This window comes from Bos taurus, chromosome 15 (genome assembly GCF_002263795.3).
Source record: "Bos taurus isolate L1 Dominette 01449 registration number 42190680 breed Hereford chromosome 15, ARS-UCD2.0, whole genome shotgun sequence".
Classification (NCBI taxonomy): Eukaryota; Metazoa; Chordata; class Mammalia; order Artiodactyla; family Bovidae; genus Bos; species Bos taurus.
In genome coordinates, this window is record NC_037342.1 from 71,555,589 (window position 1) to 71,579,424 (window position 23,836).

Consider the following 23,836-nt stretch of genomic DNA (forward strand, 5'->3'; position numbering starts at 1 on the left):
GTCACACCCAAACAGAATTTTGACAGAAGTGAGATGACTATTCCAAATAATGAGAAAAAAAAACCTAAGACAATCTCTTGTACTTACATATAACTAAGCTGTTAACTACCCAATAGCCATGGGGGGTGTGGGGGGAAAGGATCCATGAAAATTACAAAACTCTTAAGCACCAATACAAAAATAAAGTCCAAACCTAGATATTGTTAAATTTATTCCATTCATTAGATTAAAAAAAAACATTTCATATATTTTTATGTAGAACATAAATATTTATTGGTATATCTGTTTTGTGAAGCTATAAATCAACTCTCATGTGTTTCTTAAAGTGAACTTTGACAAAAAATGTTAAATGCTATAGTCGCATGGTGAAAACATGTCTATGGAACAGGCAAGCACACATTGTTTTCTAAATGGATGACCTGATTTAGAAATAGAAATGAAAGAAGATAGAAGAAAGACTAGTTGGTATACATCTTACATTCTTCCAAACTGAATCATGAAGCTAAGTAGCAGTAATTTTGATATTAACATTTTTGTAAAGTACCTGAAACACAAGCAAAACGATTGAAGGCAAAAGGAGCCGGGGGTGACAGATGATGAGATGGTACCAACAAAAGGCACCTGAATAGTGGAGGACAGGCGAGCCTGGTGTGCTGCACTCCACGGGGTCACGGAGTCGGACACCACACAGCAACTGAACAATAACAGCAACAGATGTTTTAACACTTAAATGGAAGTCACGGAGATCAGCACCCTAGACCACGGACGAGACCGGTGTACACGCGTTCCAGAGTAAGAATCACCCTGTGCTCATCTTGACCAAAAAATATATTGTTTACTAGGCTCATGTATACCTACTTATTAATAATCATCTATTATTGTTAGCTTGGGGAAGTACTGGAGAATCAGTGCTCAGGTATGGAATACTAAGATAAGAAACAGGCAAATGCCAGCTGTGCATCCAAATGAAGTTCTACTACTAAGAAAGGGAGATTTTTTGCAAGGAAAAGGTGTTCTCACTTACATATGGAAAGCAAGGGAATTCAGAATAGAAAAGCTGAGAGAGGGCAGCCTCAATGTACACGTCAGCTATAATATCTGGCTTATAACTCTATTTACTTGGTAACTTAATGACATGCCTTAAACTAGTTACTGTATTAACTGCCACATAACCCATCAGGCTCCAAGACACAAAACATCTTCCTGCCAGAAACAGAAGTACTGTCCACGTCTCCGAGGAGCCTTACCATTTTGAGGAATGCTGGTGGTGTGAAGGAAAGGTGTTAGCCCTGATTCACTGTGATTTTTAAAAATTCCTACATTCTAGTGGGGTGTCAACACTGCCTTCAGTAATGTTATCTCTCCTATTTAATCACTTCACTGTCTTTTTTAAAACTGTTAATTACCTAAATATTAACTTTCTGCTAATGCTGCTAGAAAGCTTCCCACAAATCAAACGCAACCTACCTTAACAATCCGGTGTTCAAAAAAAAAAATTACCTCAAGAAATCCAGCGTTTAAAGTATTTTACATGGTATGACACAGATCACCAGTGTCGATCATTGTGATGCTTTGCTAAAATTGTAAATGTTTTGGTCCCAATTCAGACCAATTAAGTTAGCATATTTGGGGTGAGATCTAGAAACTTTTATTTTTGGAAATTTAACATAGGGCTGTGTTTTTTATAAGACTGACTTCCTTACCTCTGTTGCTTTGTTACCCTCTTTCTCACCTTAAATATCCCCTTCTTAATTCCAAGTATATAAATAGGACCAGCAAGTCATGTCTTAGCTCAACTGTCAGTTTCTCAAAAGATATTGTCCATTTCTCACCAACAAATTACAAACACCGCTATTTTACTCTTTTCTAATTTTCCAAATCCCTATGTTAAAAAGTATGTCAGACATTAATATATACATTAGGGATCTTCTCTCTCCCTGCATTCCCACTGGACTTTGTATAGCTTTTTATTCTACTAATAATTTGCTATAATACTGACATTATGACACTTCTTCAACTGCTTAGGCTTCTCTAAGGACAGAGATGAGGTCTATTCAATGCTTGTATCCAAGTGTCAGAAATGTATAGCTGTCAATAAGTTTGTATTTCATTGCTTTATATTTAATAATAACTAAAATAACATATCAACAACTTAGATAAGATTGTTGAATGCTAATTCAAGTTCACAAGAACTACAAAGTCGCTATTAATTCTGATCTACAGATGAGGAGACAGAGACGTGGAGAGGTCAAGTGACCTGTCTTAGGTGTACACTAATAAGTTAAAGATCAGGGTTTTGAAATTAAGCTGAAGGAGAAACCCAAGCTTCAGCCACTAAATGTAGTGCCTTCTTTCCTTAAGAGACCATGAAGTAACAATCTCCACTTTAACCTCTCTCTTTGGACATGGATTAGTATCTAGATATGAAACAAATGTGCCATGCCACAAAAACTTAGGCGTAATTAAGGAAATCAAACTACAACTTTCTCACTCTCCAAGCCTCTTTACAAAACCATTTAAAACATGAATTTATTGGGTGTAAAAAACAAATAAAAGAATGAGGATTCAACTGCATGATCTTGCACACATCATAGCTTCCTTAAACCATTTCCTTAGCTATGAACAAGGGGACTTGGACTGCATCATCCCAGCCTCTAAGGTTGCTTACAGGGGTAGAATTCTAGGGTTCAGAACACTCCTTTCCCGCAGTTTATATGTTTAGGCATAGATGGATCATATCTCCCCAACATGATGGATTGCCTTAGAAAAAGATTCCCTATCCATAAAAGTCTTCAGATATTTCCTTGTTTCATTTAGAGCAATTTCTGAAATACCATTCATGGTCTATAAAGATTTACCCTTTCTGTCCACCTCTCTACTCTGTTTCCATACTCATTCCATCCCAACCACAGTGGTGTTGCTGCTATGCTTTCAACTCGGGACCTTTGAACTGGCCATTCCTTCTACATGGAATTTCTCCTCCAGACAAGGGTGAGGGGCTCTTTTTCTCCCTTGCCTCAACTGTCACTCTCTTACTGAGACTTGTACTGACCATCCTACTTCAAACTAAATGTACATATTCCACCTTGTTCACCCTCTTTCATTTTTTATTTTTAATACAACTAACTCATGACATACATTTTTGTTTTTCTTTTCCATCCCACTAAAGCATGAGCTCCAAGACCATAAAAAATTTTTTCGTACCTTGCTATAATCCCTAGCACTTAACAATATCTTATACAGATATTTGTTGATTAAATGAATGAATGAGTGAAGAATTGCTCATCTATTCTTCTTTTCACTCTCCCATACACATGACTCTATGAACTGATGACTGTTAGGCACAATTCTAGTTGCTAGAATCTTCTTAATGGATTTTGAAACCTCAGGACCTCACATAATTCAATCTATTCTGGCCATTAAAATTGTGTCCATATGAAACAATCTTTTAAGTTAATAAAGAGCAAGTAGTCATTTTTTTAAGAAATCAAAACTTAGACTATAAACATTTACATTACTGCCTGACCAGGTAGATATAACATCCATTTGAAGTGTGAGAGATCTAAGTTGGGAAAGTCTAAAATAATATATCTTAAGTCACATACTCTATCAAATAAGTGGATTAAATTTGAAATTACATTTGTCTGATTCCTGAGTATCATACATTTTCTGCCATGCCGTGATGTGTTTTATGCTCAAAGACATTCGTCACCACAGTAGATTCTATTTCACAGTAGAGTGGAATAGAAACGTCTAAGTCATGATTCTCCACTGAAATATTATATGACAATAAATGGTGTTTATGAATTCTTTAAAAAACAAAACAAAACAAACAAACAAACAAAAAAAAACAACAAAAGTATGTCCTTGAAATCTGTCTTGTGTTGGGACAAATGCAAAAGAAAATAGACCACTTTCAGTTCAGTTCAGTTCAGTCGCTCAGTCGTGTCCAACTCTTTGTGACCCCATAAATCGCAGCATGCCAGGCCTCCCTGTCCATCACCAACGCCCGGAGTTCACTCAGACTCACATCCATCCAGTCAGTGATGCCATCCAGCCATCGCATCCTCTGTCATCCCATTCTCCTCCTGCCCCCAATCCCTCCCAGCATCAGGGTCTTTTCCAATGAGTCAACTCTTCGCATGAGGTGGCCAAAGTACTGGAGTTTCAGCTTTAGCATCATTCCTTCCAAAGAAATCCCAGGGCTGATCTCCTTCAGAATGGACTGGTTGGATCTCCTTGCAGTCCAAGGGACTCTCAAGAGTCTTCTCCAACACCACAGTTCAAAAGCATCAATTCTTCAGCGCTCAGCCTTCTTCACAGTCCAATTCTCACATCCATACATGACCACAGGAAAAACCATAGTCTTGACTAGACGAACCTTTGTTGGCAAAGTAATGTCTCTGCTTTTGAACATGCTATCTAGGTTGGTCATAACTTTCCTTCCAAGGAGTAAGCGTCTTTTAATTTCATGGCTGCAGTCACCATCTGCAGTGATTTAGGAGCCCCCCAAAATAAAGTCTGACACAGTTTCCACTGTTTCCCCATCTATTTCCATGAAGTGATGGGCCAGATGCCATGATCTTCATTTTCTGAACGTTGAGCTTTAAGCCAACTTTTTCACTCTCCACTTTCACTTTCATCAAGAGGCTTTTGAGTTCCTCTTCACTTTCTGCCATAAGGGTGGTGTCATCTGCATATCTGAGGTTAATGAGATATCTCCCGGCAATCTTGATTCCAGCTTGTGTTTCTTCCAGTCCAGCGTTTCCCATGATGTACTCTGCATATAAGTTAAATAAGCAGGGTGACAATATACAGCCTTGATGTACTCCTTTTCCTACTTGGAACCAGTCTGTTGTTCCATGTCCAGTTCTAACTGTTGCTTCCTGACCTACATACAGATTTCTCAAGAGGCAGGTCAGGTGGTCTGGTATTCCCATCTCTTTTAGAATTTCCCACAGTTTATTGTGATCCACACATTCAAAGGCTTTGGCATAGTCAATAAAGCAGAAATAGATGTTTTTCTGGAACTCTCTTGCTTTTTCCATAGACCACTTTAGGTTTATGTATATCATGAGATTTGCAGGCTATTAGGCTAAATTATACCTGGTTGCTGAAAGGATGTCTTAGATAACTGTATCTTTCCCCAAGCATTACCATGTCTAATTCCTGATGCCATGCTTTGGGAGAAATATAAAGAAATCAGAGAAGTCCAGACGGTCCTTATCACAGTGATAAAATGCATTGATACACCAGACTGTGAGAAAGATCAATCGAGTTAGAAATGTACAGCCTGGAAAACCACAGATTCCTGAGAAGGAGGAAATATTTAAGGAGAGCAACACAGGGAAAGAGGCTATTATTCTTAATTGCATAATGGAATACTGTTTTAGAAAGTACCCTGGCTTTATATATGTGAGAATCTGCAGTAAGTAGGACTATCTTCTCACTTCTGGGGAAAACTAGAATTAGTAGCCAAAAAAGAATTTCTGCAAGTCACAGTTTTGTATAAATGGGTTATTATTTGATACTAGTGGGTCACATGAAGTCATGAGACCTGAGTCTTTGCCCAGAGCATACAAGGACCTTATTTTTCAATCTATGGTAAGGTACTTTCATATAATTCACTTTTCTAAGTTAAATTGGGTTAGTGATTATCTCAAGTATCTTATGTTGATCATGTTGAATGGTGTCTCTTTAAAATGAGAAAGTAAATGGGGGAATCCATTTTTGTCCCAAAATAAAGCATCACTTCAATGCCTATTTAATGAGAGTAGATTTATGCAGCTACCCAGGAGAAACAGACACTTCTCTAAAATCCACCATTTCCTGGAGCTCAAATCTTCTGAGAGGTGTTCTCCAGAATGACTGATTCAGTCTTTAGAAGCAGTAACATTTTCCATAAAGGGCAGATCTTGAAAATGCCCATGCATGATGCTGAATTTGGACAAGAGGGACAAAGAAAGATCGAGTCTAGGCATGTGGCCAGGTCAAAAGTAGGTGTATATGACAGAGTGGGGAAGTAAGAGGGGTAAAATATATGGGGACAACTGACAGGCAGTGGGGAGTCAGGAATCTGAGGACAAGAAATGATGGAAGGATCAGAGAGTATGAGGGATAGGATATAAAAACTGGATAGTTCTGGGGAAGTCAAACATTTTGCCAACTCTCTGCTTTATTGCTCTAGAGGCTGATCACAATAATAGAAGTGATGGTTGATTAGACTTTGCAGGAAAGGTTTATAGGCACCACTTTTCTTGGGGCAGAGGGCTTCCTAAGTGGCTCAGTGATAAAGAATTCACCTGTCAAGCAGGAGATGTGGGTTTGATCCTTGAATTGGCAAGATCCCCTGGAGAAGGAAATGGCAACCCACTCCAGTATTCTTGGCTGGAGAATTCCACAGACAGAAGAACCTGATGGGCTATAGTCTGTGGAGCCCTAAAAGAGTCGGACATGACTTAGTGACTGCTGCTGCTGCTGATTCGCTTCAGTCATGTCCAACTCTGTGTAACCCCATAGACAGCAGCCCACCAGGCTCCCCCGTCCCTGGGATTCTCCAGGCAAGAGTACTGGAGTGGGTTTCCATTTCCTTCTCCAGTGCAGGAAAGTGAAAAGTGAAAATGAATTCGCTCAGTCAGGTCCAACTCTTCACGATCCCATGGACTAGCCTACCAGGCTCCTCTGTCCATAGGATTTCCCAGGCAAGAGTACTGGAGTGGGTTGCTATTGCCTTCTCTGACTTAGTGACTGCTGCCGCTGCTGCTGCTAAGTCGCTTCAGTCATGTCTGACTCTGTGCAACCCCATAGATGGCAGCCCACCAGGCTCCCCCGTCCCTGGGATTCTCCAGGCAAGAACACTGGAGTGGGCTGCCATTTCTTTCTCCAATGCATGAAAGTGAAAAGTGAAAGTGAAGTCGCTCAATTGTGTCTGACTCTTGCGACCCCATGGACTGCAGCCTACCAGGCTCCTCCGTCCATGGGACTTTCTAGGCAAGAGTACTGGAGTGGGGTGCCATTGCCTTCTCTGACTTAGTGACTAAACAACGCCAAATAGTCTTGTTTGCATCACATTCTTTGGGCAGAGCTCAGGTGTGTTCGATCTCAGCTTTGTTCTCTCTCCCTGCTCCTTTGATCTGATCTGTAGAGAGGATCTTTCCACAGGTAGAAATGGCCCCTGATTTTCCATTCATGCTCCGGGTGGCCACAGTCAGAGAAAGAGAGAATGAACTCTTCACTTACAGAAGGAATTCCCTCAATAATCCAGATTAAAGTCCTTCACAAACTGCTGTTTTGGTTCTGCTACATCAATGCCCACCTTTGGTTAATAAGGAAAGAGATGTTTCAGTGTGTCTCAACTTTATCATGGTTCCTTGGCTAACTTTCTCACGAACTGTCTAGTCCTCCAAGTATAATCATTTCTCCTTTCAGAATCATTCCAGGGAGAAGTCTTTCTGATTTAACTCTCTAAGATGTAGTATTTTGCCTTCTTCAAGCCATCCCATTTAAGAGTATGACACTTTCAGGTTGATACAGTACCAGAATAAAAATAAGGATACCACTTTGATTTTCTAGTTTTGATTTTTTTTTTCCTTAGCCATACCTATAACCTCAGCTATTGAATTATTATCTCCAGGGTACAATCACTTTTTCAGGCTGAGTCTAAATATTTCATGCACTTTCTCTCACATTCTAGGTTTTTTTTTTCTGTATGTACTTTTCACTTCCCTTTGCAATTTTTCCTGAGACAATCATACCCAGTATTCTACAGGCATGCACTGCACCAACTGAGCCATCTGCAGAGGGAAGTTGAAGGAATGTGATACACAGCACCTACCTATAAAATGCAGAAAAATCTGAAGGGTCAGATACCTCATGCATTAAGTACTCAGATATCTTGTATCCTTATTAATATTTGTCAAGTATATCATTAAGAAGCAAGTAAAATAATAGAAATTATCAATTATTAAGCAACACATAAGTAATTTTTTTGTTCATGTATAAGGTGTTAATGCTCTATCTATTTTTCTACCACCTCTCTCTTTATTACTTTATCCTCGAGCTTAAAAATCTCTTTGGGAACTAACTGTTTACTACTACTCCTGCTTTATAGGTGATGTATTTGGGACAAACTGCTGTTACGTAGCATTCCAATTTCAATTATGGTAACAAGCTATACCTAGTAGAGCATACACTACTATGTAGATATTAATATATATTTTATCAATTCATTGTATGATCAATGCTATTTTTTTCATTATATACATAGCTAACTATCTTTGTTTTTCATACACATAATACTCCGAATTGGAGAAGGCAATGGCACCCCACTCCAGTACTTTTGCCTGGAAAATCCCATGGACAAAGGAGCCTGGTAGGCTGCAGTCCATGGGGTCGCTAAGAGTTGGACACGACTGAGCAACTTCACTTTCACTTTTCACTTTCATGCATTGGAGAAGGAAATGGCAACCCACTCCAGTGTTCTTGCCTGGAGAATCCCAGGGACGGGGGAGCCTGGTGGGCTGCCGTCTATGGGGTCGCACGGAGTCAGACATGACTGAAGGGACTTAGCAGCAGCAGCAGCAGCAGCAATACTCTGAATGAGTTTAACAATGGGTCTTGTGAAAGAACAAAATAAACCTGCCCCTTGTTTCAGAAAATAAAAGCATATTCTGTCAAAAATTATGGCTCTGTGCTGGCCTAAAAAGTACCTACTCTCAACCAACAAAGTTGATGTCAAATCCCTTTGATACTCTGCTTAACTGTGTTTCTTAAATATTTATTAAACTCATGTAAAATTATCCTTTAGCTCATGGCTCGGTGATTCTTTAATATCCTGATACACAGGTACTTTCAAAGCCACTCACCATTAAAGGAGGAAACAAAAATGTCTCTCTTTAGAATTATTTAGTCATTTTACTCCTTTTAACAGTTTCCACATGTGATATCTTGTTTATGCTAAAAGAGAAACTATCAGAATAGAAACACATTTCAGTAAATATTTTCACCTCTTGGGTTATTTTATTTTTCAAGTTAAAGGATAAAATCACAGGTGTAATTGCCATCTGTGGCAGACAATCTCACTGCTTATTAATATTCTTTCCTTCCTTAAAACCAAAAGACTAATCTTTAGCTAGGCCCACTGGTGCCCAAGTACAATAATAATAGTCCTCTCTAACTCTTCCTCACTGCTATGTGTGACCAGATGACAAAGATATCACATGCAATGGACTCCCTTAAACCAACCCTAAAGGTCAGTGGGGACCTGTCTTTTTAAACTATTTTTTATATTATGCTTCCTGGAGGTGGATGTAATGGCTGGAATTCTAGCAACCATCTTGGGTCACAAGGATTAGAAGCACAGCCTAGAGATGATGGCTCAACGTACTAGAGAAAGACAGAATTTCTGAAAGAACTGGGAGAGTTGCTTTATCAGCACAGGACTGCTGATATTTGGATTTAAGTTTTGAAGATTAATGTATATAGCATAACAGCCCTGTAAGGTAGGCATTAATATCTCTACTTTGTAGAAAAGGATACAAAGTTTCAGGGACTCTAACTGAAAGAAGGACACAATAAAATCCAAGGTTTAGAATCACATTTCCTAGGATAGCTCCAGATTCAGTTCAGTTCAGTCACTCAGTCGTGTCCGACTCTCTGCAACCCCATGAATCGCAGTATGCCAGGCCTCCCTGTCCATCACCATCTCCCGGAGTTCACTCAATGCTTTCTATTAAATAATGGTTCCTATACATTTGCCTACTTACCAACCTAGAGGGGACTCTACTTAATGAGATACACTCAGTTTATTGTCAGGTTACGAAACAAGAATAGATAATTCTAATAACAGGGCAAATTGGATGATTTTAAGGATTTAGTGTACTTCATGTCAGCATGTTACTTTTAAGAAACTCATATTATTTTTTAAAAAGAAGGGGGAAAGGAGAATAACTTTTAAAAAGAACACTTTTAAAATGTCAAGCATTTAACATTCTTAACTACCTGGGAACTTGTAAACCTGGGCATAAATAGGCAAAGATGCAACATCTTTTACATGAGGAGAAAGAGAGTCCCATTTATTGGTTATGGGGGAGATCTTTCTAAAAGTTTAACCAGTAACAGCTGTTTCAGAAAAATGAAACAAAGAGTGGATTGCAAGCAGCTGAGGCTGTCATATGTACTGATGTTGAAATAACAGTGAAGGTTTTGAATGCAGTTATGAAACCAGAGAGCAATGATAAAAAATAAAGATAGCAATTTGACCAAGAAAAAGAAAATAGCAAAAGAGAGAGTCTTACACTGTTTGAATTATAAATGTTTCTTTCTGATTTGGATTTGGGGATTTTTTTAGGTGAAATTCTTAGATAATTTCCTTAAGACACCTGCCTTTCTTGCTTTTGCCTCCAAGGCTTTAACTGTCCTATCTCTTACCCTATTGGCCTTCCAACTTTTGTTAGAAATTAGAAGATAGCGGGACATCTCAATTTCATCAACAATAATATTTAGCATTTATTAAATATCTACAACATTTTAGGAAATTTTCCTACATTATCTCCTTAATTTTTAAAAAAATTTTTAATATCTACTTTTCTCCACTTTGCATTCCTGCCCTAAAATTATTTTTGATTTAATGTTTGGCCACACAGTATGTAGGATCTTAGTTCTCTGACCTGAGATTGAACCTGCACTCCCATGCAGTAAAAGCATGGAATCTTAGCCACTGGACTGTCAGGAAAGAACCTGTATCATCCCCTTTAGTTTTCAGGGTCCCCTATAAGGATCAAGCTGAGACTAAAGGAATAGAAACCACAATCACATCATTTGGTATAAACCTAGTCTCTGCCTCCTACTACTTCTGACATTTTTTTCACAGGTTATTTGGCCTTCCTATGCTTCTGTTATATGCAGAGTACATCATGAGAAATGCTGGACTGGAAGAAACACAAACTGGAATCAAGTTTGCCGGGAGAAATATCAATAACCTCAGATATGCAGATGACACCACCCTTATGGCAGAAAGTGAAGAGGAACTCAAAAGCCTCTTGATGAAAGTGAAAGTGGAGAGTGCCTATCATACAGAGTGAAGTAAGCCAGAAAGAAAAACACCAATATCATATACTAACGCATATATATGGAATTTAGAAAGATGGTAACGATAACCCTGTATGCGAGAGAGCAAGAGACACAGATGCATAGAACAGTCTTTCGGACTCTGTGTGAGAGGGTGAGGGTGGGATGATTTGGGAGAATGGCATTGAAACATGTATAATATCATATAAGAAATGAATCGCCAGCCCAGGTTCGATGCAGGATGCAGGATGCTTGGGGCTGGTGCACTGGGATGACCCACAGGGATGGTATGGAGAGGAAGGTGGGAGGGGATTTCAGGATGGGGAGCACATGTACACCCGTGGTGGATTCATGTTGATGTATGGCAAAACCAATACAATATTGTAAGGTAATAATAATAATAATAAATAAATAAATGATAAATGGTTAAAAAAAAAAAAGAAAGAAAGTGGAGAGTGAAAAAGTTGGCTTAAAGCTCAACATTCAGAAAACGAAGATCATGGCATCTGGTCCCATCACTTCATGGGAAATAGATGGGGAAACAGTGGAAACTGAGTCAGACTTTATTTTTCTGGGCTCCAAAATCACTACAGATGGTGACTGCAGCCATGAAATTAAAAGACGCTTACTCCTTGGAAGGAAAGTTATGACCAACCTAGATAGCATATTCAAAAGCAGAGACATTACTTTGCCAACAAAAGTTCATCTAGTCAAGGCTATGGTTTTTCCTGTGATCATGTATGGAAGTGAGAGTTGGACTGTGAAGAAGGCTGAGCGCAGAAGAATTGATGCTTTTGAATTGTGGTGTTGGAGAAGACTCTTGAGAGTCCCTTGGACTGCAAGGAGATCCAACCAGTCCATTCTGAAGGAGATCAGCCCTGGGATTTCTTTGGAAGGAATGATGCTGACGCTGAAACTCCAGTACTTTGGCCACCTCATGCAAAGAGCTGACTCATTGGAAAAGACTCTGGTGCTGGGAGGGATTGGAGGCAGGAGGAGAAGGGGACGACAGAGGATGCGATGGCTGGATGGCATCACTGACTCGATGGACATGAGTCTGAGTGAACTCCGGGAGTTGGTGATGGACAGGGAGGCCTGGCGTGCTGCGATTTATGGGGTCACAAAGAGTCGGACACGACTGAGCGACTGATCTGATCTGATCTGATGTTTCTGTTTTCCTATTCAAAATTTGGAGATAAAATGAATATCTAATTACCTAAATTGTTGGTGATTAGGATATCTAATAAATAGAATTTAGACTAACATCTAACTGGAGTCTAATAAGGACTTCCCAGGTATCTCAGTGGTAAAGAATTCACCTGCCAAGCAGGAGATGTGGTTTGATCCTTGGGTCAGGAAGACCACCTGGAAAAGGAAATAGCAACCCACCCCAATATTCTTGCCTGGAGAATCTCATGGACACAGGAGCCTGATGAGTTACAGTCCATGGGGTCACAAAAGAGTCAGACACAACTTGGTGACTAAACGACAATAGCAAATAGTCTTTTATGTGTTTGGTATCGCTGTTATTCTAGCTTTTGCATTGTCTTGATCTCTATTTTACTGAGAAGAACACTGAGGCTCAGAGAGCTTGCCCAAGTGGCACAGTTAGAACCCAACCCTGGCGCTGCTACCTCCTGTCTTCCATCACTCCAAGACACCCTTTCAGATCTCATTCGAACAGAGTGATGATGATGAATGTTCAGAAACAACTTTTCAGAATACTCATTTCTAAACTATCCTCTCCCTATTAATGTCACTCATGGCCAACTTGGACATGTGCCTACCTGTAGGGTGAAGGATGGCTGACCCCCCTTGCCCTCCTATTACAGCCTTCATTATGACTGAAACTCAGGGCACAGCTGGCTTATAGCAGGCTAGTTACATTATTAAAGGGTTATGTTATGTGAATCTAAGTTATTAGTGGCTACTTGTCAACCACAAAATGAATACAATTAGTTTTTCATCTTTGGAGAGAAAGTCCTTCGTTGGAAATGACCAGCGCTCCCTCCTTTTTTTTCATTTCAAAGTCTTCCTCTTTCCTAAAACATCCCTCCTAAGCTGTCAGCTCTCAGCTGGTAAAGAATCCACCTGCAGAGCAGGAAACTCAGGTTCAATTCCTGGGTGGGTAAGATTCCCTGGAGAAGGCATAGGCTATCCACTCTAGTATTCTTGGGCTTCCCAGGTGGCTCAGCGGGTGAAGAATCCACCTGCAATGCGGGAGACCTGGGTTCGATCCCCGGGTTGGAAAGATCCCCTGGAGAAAAGATACAACTACCCACTCCAGTATTCTGGCCTGGAGAATTCCATTGACTGTATAGTCCATGGGGTCGCAGAGTCAGACGCAACTAAGTGACTTTCATTTTCACTTTCAAGCCGTTGGCCAGCTTCTCAGTCCAAGTCAAGACAGTGTTTCCAAAAGCCACCACCAAGGTGGTTTCAAACTTAGTCACTTGAGATGAATTTTAATAAACTTTCTTTCCTTGCTTCCTGCTTTTCAATGTCTACTTAAGAACAAACAGAAAGTCAACTCCAGTACTCTTGTCAGTTTGAGCCCGATAAAAAGACATTAACATTCCAATAAGCAATAATGTTCTTTTATGGCATTTCAGTACTGAAAAAGTAAGTAGTTCTAAGACCGCTGTGACTGTTAGTACTTAAATGGCCAAATTATCTTAATTGTCTCAGAAGTGGTACTAAAGTTTGAAAAAGAGAGACCGCACAGGTGAGAAAGAGGGAAACATGCCAACATTATCCTCAGCCTTTAGAAGGGAACATTTGTTTGCATTTCACTCAACAGCAAACCACTTCCCAGTAAATCAAAGCCCAAAGAGGTCCGGGTGGCAAAATTATATGGCACGTGCTACCCTTGGCTGAGTTGTAGTAAATCTAACTCCGTTAGTGCAGAAAGCTGCTGTGAAGAATTATGAGACCATTTGATTTCAATTTAATCAACTTAGAGTTCCAGGCTGGCCCATTTTGAGGCTGCAGGACATTGCGTCGCAAGGCCTGAGACATATTTTTCTGTTAGGCAGAAAGCTCTTTAGATTCTTGTTGCCCCGATCTGTGTTCAAAAGACATCTGATTGCCCTGGGGAGGTGTGACGCTAGGAAGAGCTTTGTTCAAGCTGGATAAACTGCCTCCAGGAGAATCACTTAGCCAAAGGGAAAGGGAAAGAAGGCTGTGGAGGAAATAATTGTGTCTAGCCCTATAACTTTGTCAAGTGTTTCCTAAACTAATTAAATGTATCTTCTAAAATAAATTTTCCTCCTTTTCATATTGATATCTTTTTAAATATGTATTTGGCTGCACCAGGTCTTCACTGCAGCACGCAGGATCTTTCACCGTGGCATGCAAACTCTTAGATGTAGCCTATAGGATCTGGTTCTCTGATGAGGGATCAAACCCAGGCCCCCTGTGTGGAGAGTGCCAGGTCTTAGCCACTGGACCAGCATGTGGATACCTTCAATAAAATCTCTCTTGCCTCATCTTCATCAGTAATATCTATACTACTGATTTTTTTCTCTCCTTACTGCAAACTGCTAAAAAGAATTGTCTACCCTAACAGCTTGCATGCCTCTTCTCTCTATTCCCTGGGATCCAGCCCTAACAGGCAAAGGCCTTCTGATTATACACAAATAAGTCAACAAATCAACATTGAGCTCCACTGTGAAATGCCTAATCATCACTATTCAGTCTTCAGCTTATTTGGCCAATCAGAAACTTTTTGAGAGAATTAATCCCTCCCTTTTTCCTAGAAGGTGTTCTTCACTTGGCTTCCAAGATGGTCCTTTCTATTGAATACCATCCTATCACAAATGCTGCTGTCTCTCAGGGGTTGGGTCTGTCTGCCCCATTGTTCCAATCTGCATCTGATCCAGCATTTCAGGATCCACTCTTAGACCTCTTTTCTTCTTTGTCTTGTGCTTACTCCCTAGATGTTTACATTCAATAATGGGGCTTTAAGTTTCACCCCTATACTGATGACCAAATTTGCATCTCCAGCCTCAGTCTGTCTCCTGAAATCCAGGCTTGTTTTTCAATAATTGCAGTTAAACCCTAATACATGTCTTAAAATGAAAGTTTTCCAAATACACACTTAATACCTTCCTGCTTTCAATCCTCAATCAGTCCTCTCCATGTCATTAACTACCAATTCTATCCTACCCAACCAGAACTTTGTTTTAGCCTCTACATGACTTTCTCATATTCCTCTTCCAATCCATCAGCAAACATTATCATTTTTACACTCAAAATATATTCAGAATCTGCCTCCTTCCTACTGTCACCTCTGTACCTCCCCGATCCAAGGTTCTGTCTTCTTATGTTTAGATTCTTGCAAGAGACTTCTAAACATTCTCTTTATTTTCACCTACATTTTATTCAGCCTATAGATATCACAGCATTTCTTCAAACATCCAAGTCAGATCAAATGATTCCTCTATTCAAATCCCATCCATGTCTCCCTATCCTATTCAGAGTGAAATCCAGATAACTCTTTATGACGTAGCATCGTACCACCTCTTTTTGCTTCTGCTTCTGTTAGCTCGCAAACTCCATATATTATATCAACAACAAGCTCAAAATTTGTCCTTAAGCAGTTATAGCAGGTTCTCTTCTCAGGTACTTGAACTTGCGACTCTCACTGCACAGGACATTCTGTCTTCAGAACACTCTTGTGCTTCTTTTGGGTCTCTGTTCAAATGTTTCTTTATCAGAAAACCTTTCTGTGATTCCTAAGATATTGCGTTCCTACTCACATCACTCCTAGTCCCTTGATCCTGCTTGAATTTTCTTTACCAAATAGTTTCTGTTTATTTGTCACTGGTTCTCTTCCCAGATTAAACTTGAACGTAAGATGCATGTTCGTTTGTTTACACCTATATCTTGAGTGAAAACAATAGTTCCTGGCCTTTGGAAGATGTTTAATATTTTCTAGAACCTGAACAGTTTTTTCACAACAAACTGTAGCTTTACCAAAATTGAACTGTCCTCGCCTGATTTCAAAGAACATCTGAAAATAAGAATGACAGAATTTGGGGGTCTCTTGATATGCAAATATATGAAATGTGTGATAGAATCTTAGGATAGAGAACAAGGTCACACCAATTACACCTTGTGACGCTACCTTATGACACTTGGTAAAGGTCACGCAAATTTGAAATAACATTTTCCTTGACAATAGAAAGTGAGTCCCAGTAAAATAATTAAGAAATATTGATTTAGGAAATCTGATGGCTCAGGCTTTATGAGATACAGGGACAGAGAGCCAAGAATCACAGGCTCGTGATGACTTGGCATCTTTTTAGCTTGCTTGAATCCATTTTTAGCTTGCACGAATTCATAGGGCACATGCTCAGTACGTCTGGCTGAGTGATCTGGTCCCAATAAGGTTTCCCCATAACTATTAACATAAAACCAGCTCAAATTAATATCTCTGCTAAATTAAACTTGACGTGGTTCAAAATGCAAGCCAATCTGTTTTCAATTCCATAATCACTCATCACTCTCATTTTATTAATTCTAGAGACAGAAGAAGCTTAAATGTATTGACTTTGTTAAACAAAATCTGATTTTATGATTCAAATGTCAGTCTTCACAGTTCAGCAAATTCTTTTAAATATTCTGCAGCATTCTCTAGCCTTTACAGAGAATATTCTTCAATTTTTTTAAAATAAGATAGAGCTGGAAAAATGTGCCAAATTTTATTGAACTTTATTATATTTATTAGTTCTTATCTTTGCCTAGATTTAATGTTTTTTAAAAAAGAAAAGAAACCAAACATTTTTTTAAAAGCATCAAGATCATTTAGTATTCATTTCACAAAAGCACTTCAGTTACCCTTTGAACAGCAACTTGACAAATCACACCTTAGAATTCAAAATGTCTTGAGGGAGCATTTCAGGTGCACCCTTAAGAAGAAGGTTTCATTTCATGAGAAGCAACAAATAAGGACAGAAGAGAAATATGTCACAACATGATGTCTCTTCTAAACCTCATCTAATCACCAACATCTAATTCTTTTTCTGTACAGCTCACTGCCTACTCCTACCACCTGAGACCCTGACTATCATAATTTCTTTCCATCACAGGTTGTCATTCTGTTTTCCTACGTGTGATGTCCTAATATGTCCCTGTACAAAAAGTGTGTGCCTGAGAACACTGGAATATGTCTTGTTTCTCCTTGCTTATCACTTATTTCTCCTTTTGTATTATTCCAAGTCATTGAACACTCACAGCCTAATACAAGTATTTTTGGAAACAATATCCTCAATAATATATAGCTAAATGTGCATGGTTGCATTTTGAAGGGAGCAATTAAGTACTGTGAAGCAGCCTGGATTAATTTAGAGCTAACCTACCAGAATTGACTGACAAAAATGAGTATTAATTATCAGGCCCTGCCTCCTTACTACAGCTGAGTTTAATTTTCATGGCCTTCATATTACCAAAATAACACAAAAATGAATACACTCTTGTGGCCTTAGCGTATGATGATAAAGGCTAAGCGTTTGAACGAACATTGTAATTGTGTGCTGTTATGCTGTTCAGCTAGCATTTGTTTCAAGTAGAAAAAAATAGAATGATATCAGCATTATATTTATAGGATATCATGTGATAATTATGACCATCATAGAGCAACCCCAAAAATGCTTAAGATAAATTTTAAAAAATGTATATATGCTTTGGATTTAGGCATGCCAAGTGTTTATGGAAAAAGACTAAACAAGAAGATGAAAAAAATAAAAACAATGTTTCATTTAGGATTCAGTTTAGTTCAGTTCAGTTCAGTCGCTCAGTCGTGTCCGACTCTTTGTGACTCCATGAATCGCAGTACACCAGGCCTCCCTGTCCATCACCAACTCCCAGAGTTCACTCAAACTCATGTCCATTGAGTCAGTGATGCCATCCAGCCATCTCATACTCTGTTGTCCCCTTCTCCTCCTGCCTCCAATCCCTCCCAGCATCAGGGTCTTTTCCAATGAGTCGACTCTTTGCATGAGGTGGCCAAAGTACTGGAGTTTCAGCTTTAGCATCATTCCTTCCAAAGAACACCCAGGGCTGATCTCCTTTAGAATGAACTGGTTGGATCTTCTTGTAGTCCATGGGACTCTCAAGAGTCTTCAACAACACAGTTCAAAAGCATTAATTCTTCGGCACTCAGCTTTCTTCACAGTTGAACTCTCACATCCATACATAACCACTGGAAAAACCATAGCCTTGACTAAACGGACCTTTGTTGGCAAAGTAATGTTTCTGCTTTTGAAATTGCTATCTAGGTTGGTCACAACTTTCCCTCCCAGGAGTAAACGTCTTTTAATTTCATGGCTGCAATCACTATCTGCAGTGATTTTGGAGCCCCCCAAAAATAGTCTGACACTGTTTTCACTGTTTCCCCATCTATTTCCCATGAAGTGATGGGACCAGATGCCATGATCTTCGTTTTCTGAATGTTGAGCTTTAAGCCAACTTTTTCACTCTCCTCTTTCAGGATTGTAGGATGTCAAAGAAAAATTGCACTGGATTGAGTTAAACAGGTAAGGAAGACTTTATTCAAAACTATTGCAACACTTGTAAAGGCTGGGGTTGAACTGGGAGCAGCAGGAACATAACATAAATTAAACCCAACTCCACTGAAACCAAAGGAAGGAGAGTTTCTAAGCACTTGAGTGAACTGGTGGGAAAGTACACGGGAACATTAGTAGGGAGGTTGGAATTTTTTTTAATTTTATCTTTAACTTTTTTATTTTTAATTTGAAAGATTTAATACAGTTCAAATCGGTGTGTCCAGTTCATTTTGGCTATTTTGCTGCCTAGCTTGAGGGTAGTTAACTGCTTCTGTTTTTCTGCCTTCTGACTGTGATAACCAAGTTACAGTTTTCCGCTGCATCAAATTTTAAACTTTACATTGTGCATATTATTACCATCCTTTTCCTTATTAGTGGGAAGACTATATGATTGGGGCACATATGTTTGCCAATTACACTTACTGAAGCTAACTAAGCTCAATAGAAACTGGGGAATAGGGGTCTTATCTTTCTTGGTGACAACATTTCAAAGCGATGGCTCCAGGTCTCTAGAAAGAAATTTCTGGGTTGTAAAACTGGCAAGAGGCTGGGAGGAGATTTACATCCCTAAAGGGCAGAGAAAGAATTTATTACTGCAAGTTTTCTAAAGTAAATGCTCTAAGAAAAGGGAGCATATAAGACAGGAGGAAACCAGCATAAAATTTAGTCAAATTAAAGGGAGCAGTATGCCTTTGTGGTCAAGAACATGGGTGATGTTTTTCTGCTGACTTTATTTTTGTAATATTATATTATTTCTAAAATTAAAATCTAAAACAAGGCAGCAAAAATTGCCTCCCTTAATACATTCTGAACTTCTCAAAATGTTCTTTAAGGCAAAACAGTCAGGCCTATCTCCAATGTGCCTATTTCACCACTGAATCGTATCTTGTAAAGTTGGTTAAGTGTAACTACAGTCCCTACAGGAGACCAACTTTTTCAAGACTCCAATGAAACAAATTTGAGGATTTTCATTGCTCCCACTTACAATTTTCTAATTCCTCAGGAAGTTAAATATCAGGTTGCTAGATGGGTCTGAGGCACATGGTGATCATTAAAATCAGGAGAGGAGACCTCAGAAATCTCTTAGTTCCTCTTTACTTCTTCTAATTATCTTTCCTCCTAAAATCTCAATTTTCATTGAGCAAAACTGCTCCAAGTACTTTCTGACACCCTCAGTTCACTGTAAGTATTTAAATACATACTTTTGAATAACATTTTCTAGGAGTTCTGGTTTATCCAAATATCGAGTCTGGCAGTGTTGTAGAGTTAGCAGTTATTTGCCCAGGAACATTTATGCTAACCTGCATTTCATCTTCCATGAATCCAAGTGACAACAATGAAAGTCTACCAAGGATAAAGAATGCTGCTTTCCTGTCTCAGCTTCATTATGAAATAGGCATATAACATTGATGAAACCTTGCCTTGTCTCTCGCCAAACATCACGCATACAAACCAGTAACAGGAAGGGACTAACCTTCAAAATTGCTAAAAACCTCCTTCATCCTCAGTTCCTCATGATTCTATTATTTCACAAGACCACTGTGGGACAAAAGTTAGTGTGTTCAAGTTTAGAGGAAAATACACTCTCTGTGTCCTACACGATTCAAAAGAATAATGTTAGCAGTTTTAGAATAGGATCGACCATCTCAGCAAGGCCTTCCTTGGTGGTGGCTGAGTGGTAAGGAATCTGCCTGCCAATGCTGGAGATGTGAGTTTGATCCTTGGGCCAGGAAGACCTCCTGGAGAAGGAAAGAGCAACCCTCTCCAGTAGTCTTGCTTGGAAAATCCCATGGACAGAGGAGCCTGGTGGGCTACAGTTTAAGGCTTCATAGAGTTGGACACGACTTAGCAAATAAACAAGAAAAACAACAATCCCAGGAAAAGCACTCTTTGTAGAGTGAGGTCATTTTAATTTTCCTAAACTCCTTCTATGGGAAGTTTACAGAAATGATTATGTTGGTAAGCCTCAACTCACAGTAACAGCTGAGTTTTTAAGTGGCAATTTAATTTGTTACTATAACGGCCATGTGGCTTCCATGGTTTTAAAAAAACATACCTGTGCTATCATATTTCCTAGTGTCCACTTATGGCAAAAATATATAATGAGGAAAGTTACTATACATTTATTAATGCTTTATATTAATTTTATGCATTTTGATGACATCATGCATTTGAGAAAGAAATGAAATGAAAAGCATGGGAAACATATGACTTATTTAGGTGGTATATAATGCTTGTTTTGTGCATAGAATAAAGAAACCCTTTACAATAAATCCACAGCTCCCCCCAGTTCCCTCATTTTCCATAGTGGGCAATCACGGTTCTCCATGCATTAGAACTAAGGTTGACTTTCTGGAGAGGAAGATGTTTTTCATAGTCTTGAAATACTAATTAGCTTAAACCACATTTCAAATCTGAGCAAGCATAAATGCAATTGCCAAATCTGAATAAAAGGAATCGTTCATTAAAAAAAAAAAAATTCCTTTGTGACACACTCAATGCTCACAATTGTTCAAAGGACAGAAACCATAGCTTATGAGTTGTGCTCTTAGCAGGTGACCCCAGAGAACCATACTTCCCTTCAGACATCTGTGAAACTAACCATTTAGAGTGTATTTGGATAAAGGGAGGAACTTAATATAAGTTATTATGCATGGTGAATAGTTAACAGAATCTATAACTCATCATTTTTCAATCTTCTCTTTCCTCTAAGAACATCTCCTTCTGAGAAACCATGCCTAAGAATTCTGGGGTGGGACTGTCTGGAAAAGCCACTACTGAACCTATTAGAGAAAACATTAAAAATGCCACATGCTCCATGGCATAGATTTTTTTCCCTCAAAATGCTGTATTCATTGGGAACCCCGTGGCTTCTTTCCCTAGAATTGATTTTTACCATCCTGGCCTTACTTTATCAGACTGTTGGTTAGTGATGAACATTTATCATCCACACCTGCCAAATAAAATATACTGGGCAGTGGACTGCATCCTGGCACTCATTTCCCACCTGGAAAATCAAGGTTGTATAATATCCGAGCCTGGGAATATTTCAAAACATAAAAACAGTTGGAGTAAAGCTACTTTGTGTTCAGTATGCTCAGGAAACTGCCTGTTTTCCTGAGGCGGATGCCAGGGTGGAATTAACACACGAGAAACTAAATAGGTAATGCAAGTAAAAATACCACACATTGCCTGAAAGTTCAGTAAAACTCAGCTCCCCCTTCCACCCTCCCACCCCTGGCCCTCCCAGCAAAGTTCCAATGAACAGGCTATGGATGGAACACAATATAGATTTTTTCCCCCTTGTTTGTTGAATTAAATTCTCCCAAGTTATTTACCTTCAACCTTCAAAAAGCCTTGTGCTCTTATCAGCTAAAATGATTCCAGCCGGGTGGTACTTAAAAGTAATTTTAAAATGCTGTCAACTAGTAAAAACTACACAATAGTGACCAGGACCCAAAGAAATGACTGTAGTCAAGATTTGAAAGAGAATGATCCCAGAGGAAAATTACCAGATCTGGGTCCATTTATCCCAGGAAATAAATCATGACCTAGACAAATTGAGGCATATTGAGTCTTGATTGCTTAATGGATAATCCATTGACCTTTTAATCTCTTGGATCTTTTTTTTTTTTCTGTATTCATCATTTTGTGCCAGCCAGCATGTCATATGCCCAGCAAAACTGCTCTAGCCAGAGATGAGGTTGTAAAGGAGAATATTAGAGGCACTGCAGCTTTCCCCTCTCCCATCCAACCCGCGTTGGTATTTGTTCCTTCCTCCTGATACCTGGAAAAGCAATGGGTCAGGTGGAAGGGAATGCTAGTATACAGATTCAATAGCTCTGTTTGATTTCAGTGTGCTGGTAATTAGGTGTGTAGGAACACCTCAACTCTCCAGACTCATTCCAAGCAATCAAGCCACATTATCAGACTGACTTTAGCTAACACAATATCTGCTTCAAGAAGCAGAGTAGTTTGATATTATCAAAGATACAAAATTGAAGGCTAATTTTAGGAAAAGAAAAGAAAACAAAACAAAGGGGCAGTCTCTTGGCCTACCCATAACCAGACACAGAGGAGAAGCTTAAATGTCTAAAGCTCTGAACATGATAAATGTATCTTAAAAATATAGTTGAATAGAAACAAGGTGATTTTTGAAAGGCTGGCCCTGCATGTTTGTTTCTTTCTCCAAACCATCCTCACCTTCCACAGGAGCACAGCATCACTGCCAACAGCCTGCACGCCCAGTCATGCTGGGCAACAATGCGACTAAGGACTGTGTACAAGGTAATCAATCAGTCAGTCAATCCAGGAATACAAGCAAGTCACAGCCTGCAGGCTCCCACACTAGGGAAAGGGACACACTATTGTTTTTACTCTATCAAACTCTATCCAAATCAGTAAACCAATGCTACTCCATTCTACTACCAGTGTGGGCAGATTAAATGATAATTGTGTTGTTTAGTCAACCACTCCAACCATCAAATGGCATGTTACATACACAGTGCCCCATCTGTTCTGTTGCACTGAGGTAGAAATAAAGAATGAAAAGTAAATTTTAAAAGGAAAATAGATTCAGCAAACCCAGAGATTAGGAAAAATCAAAGGAGAACATTAATAACCAGCCTCTATCCATGTAAATTAGGTTTCCCTGGCGGCTCAGTGGTAAAGAATCCATTTGCCAATCCACTTCCCTGGGTTGGGAAGATCCCCTGGAGAAGGAAATGGCAAATCACTCCAGTATTCTTGCCTGGGAAATTCCATGGACAGGGCAGCCTGGTGGCTACAGTCCATGGGGTCACAACTTAGTGACTAAACAACAACCACCCACATAAATTAACTCAAACATAGAAATGAGGTTTCTCCAGTTCTAAACTATAGAGAAATAGTTCCTTAAACAGTAACATTAAACATAACATTAAAAACATAATACTCTCTCATACTGATGTGTGTTGTTTTACATTGGGAAAAACTGGTGAAAATATGCTCAGGTCACCCAGAAAAGCCACTACAATTTAAGCCTAGAGCCCAAAAACCTGTGCAAAATGAAAGCTTTTTTATGTAACTGATCAAAAAATCAAAGTTCAAGAGTGACCTTTACTAGACATTCATCTAGTAAGCAAAGAGTATACACAGGAGTTCCTTGGTGACTCTATGGTGAAGAAAACACCTGCAAACTGAGGAGACATAAGAGACTCAGG

The 23,836-nt window shown here is 39.2% G+C and overlaps 1 protein-coding gene and 1 long non-coding RNA gene across 3 annotated transcripts in view; one reads left to right on the plus strand and one right to left on the minus strand.

The window, feature by feature from the left end:
• LRRC4C (leucine rich repeat containing 4C) overlaps positions 1-23,836 on the minus strand; it is a 1,420,098-nt gene that overhangs the window by 1,157,667 nt on the left and 238,595 nt on the right. The gene's annotated exons all lie outside the window — the stretch shown is intronic.
• Positions 10,910-23,836, plus strand: part of LOC132342292 (uncharacterized) — a 30,571-nt gene continuing 17,644 nt past the window's right edge. Inside the window, exons 1-2 of the long non-coding RNA XR_009490607.1 lie at positions 10,910-11,082; positions 18,560-18,605. This is a non-coding gene — a long non-coding RNA (uncharacterized lncRNA). The remainder of the gene's footprint in view (positions 11,083-18,559; positions 18,606-23,836) is intronic.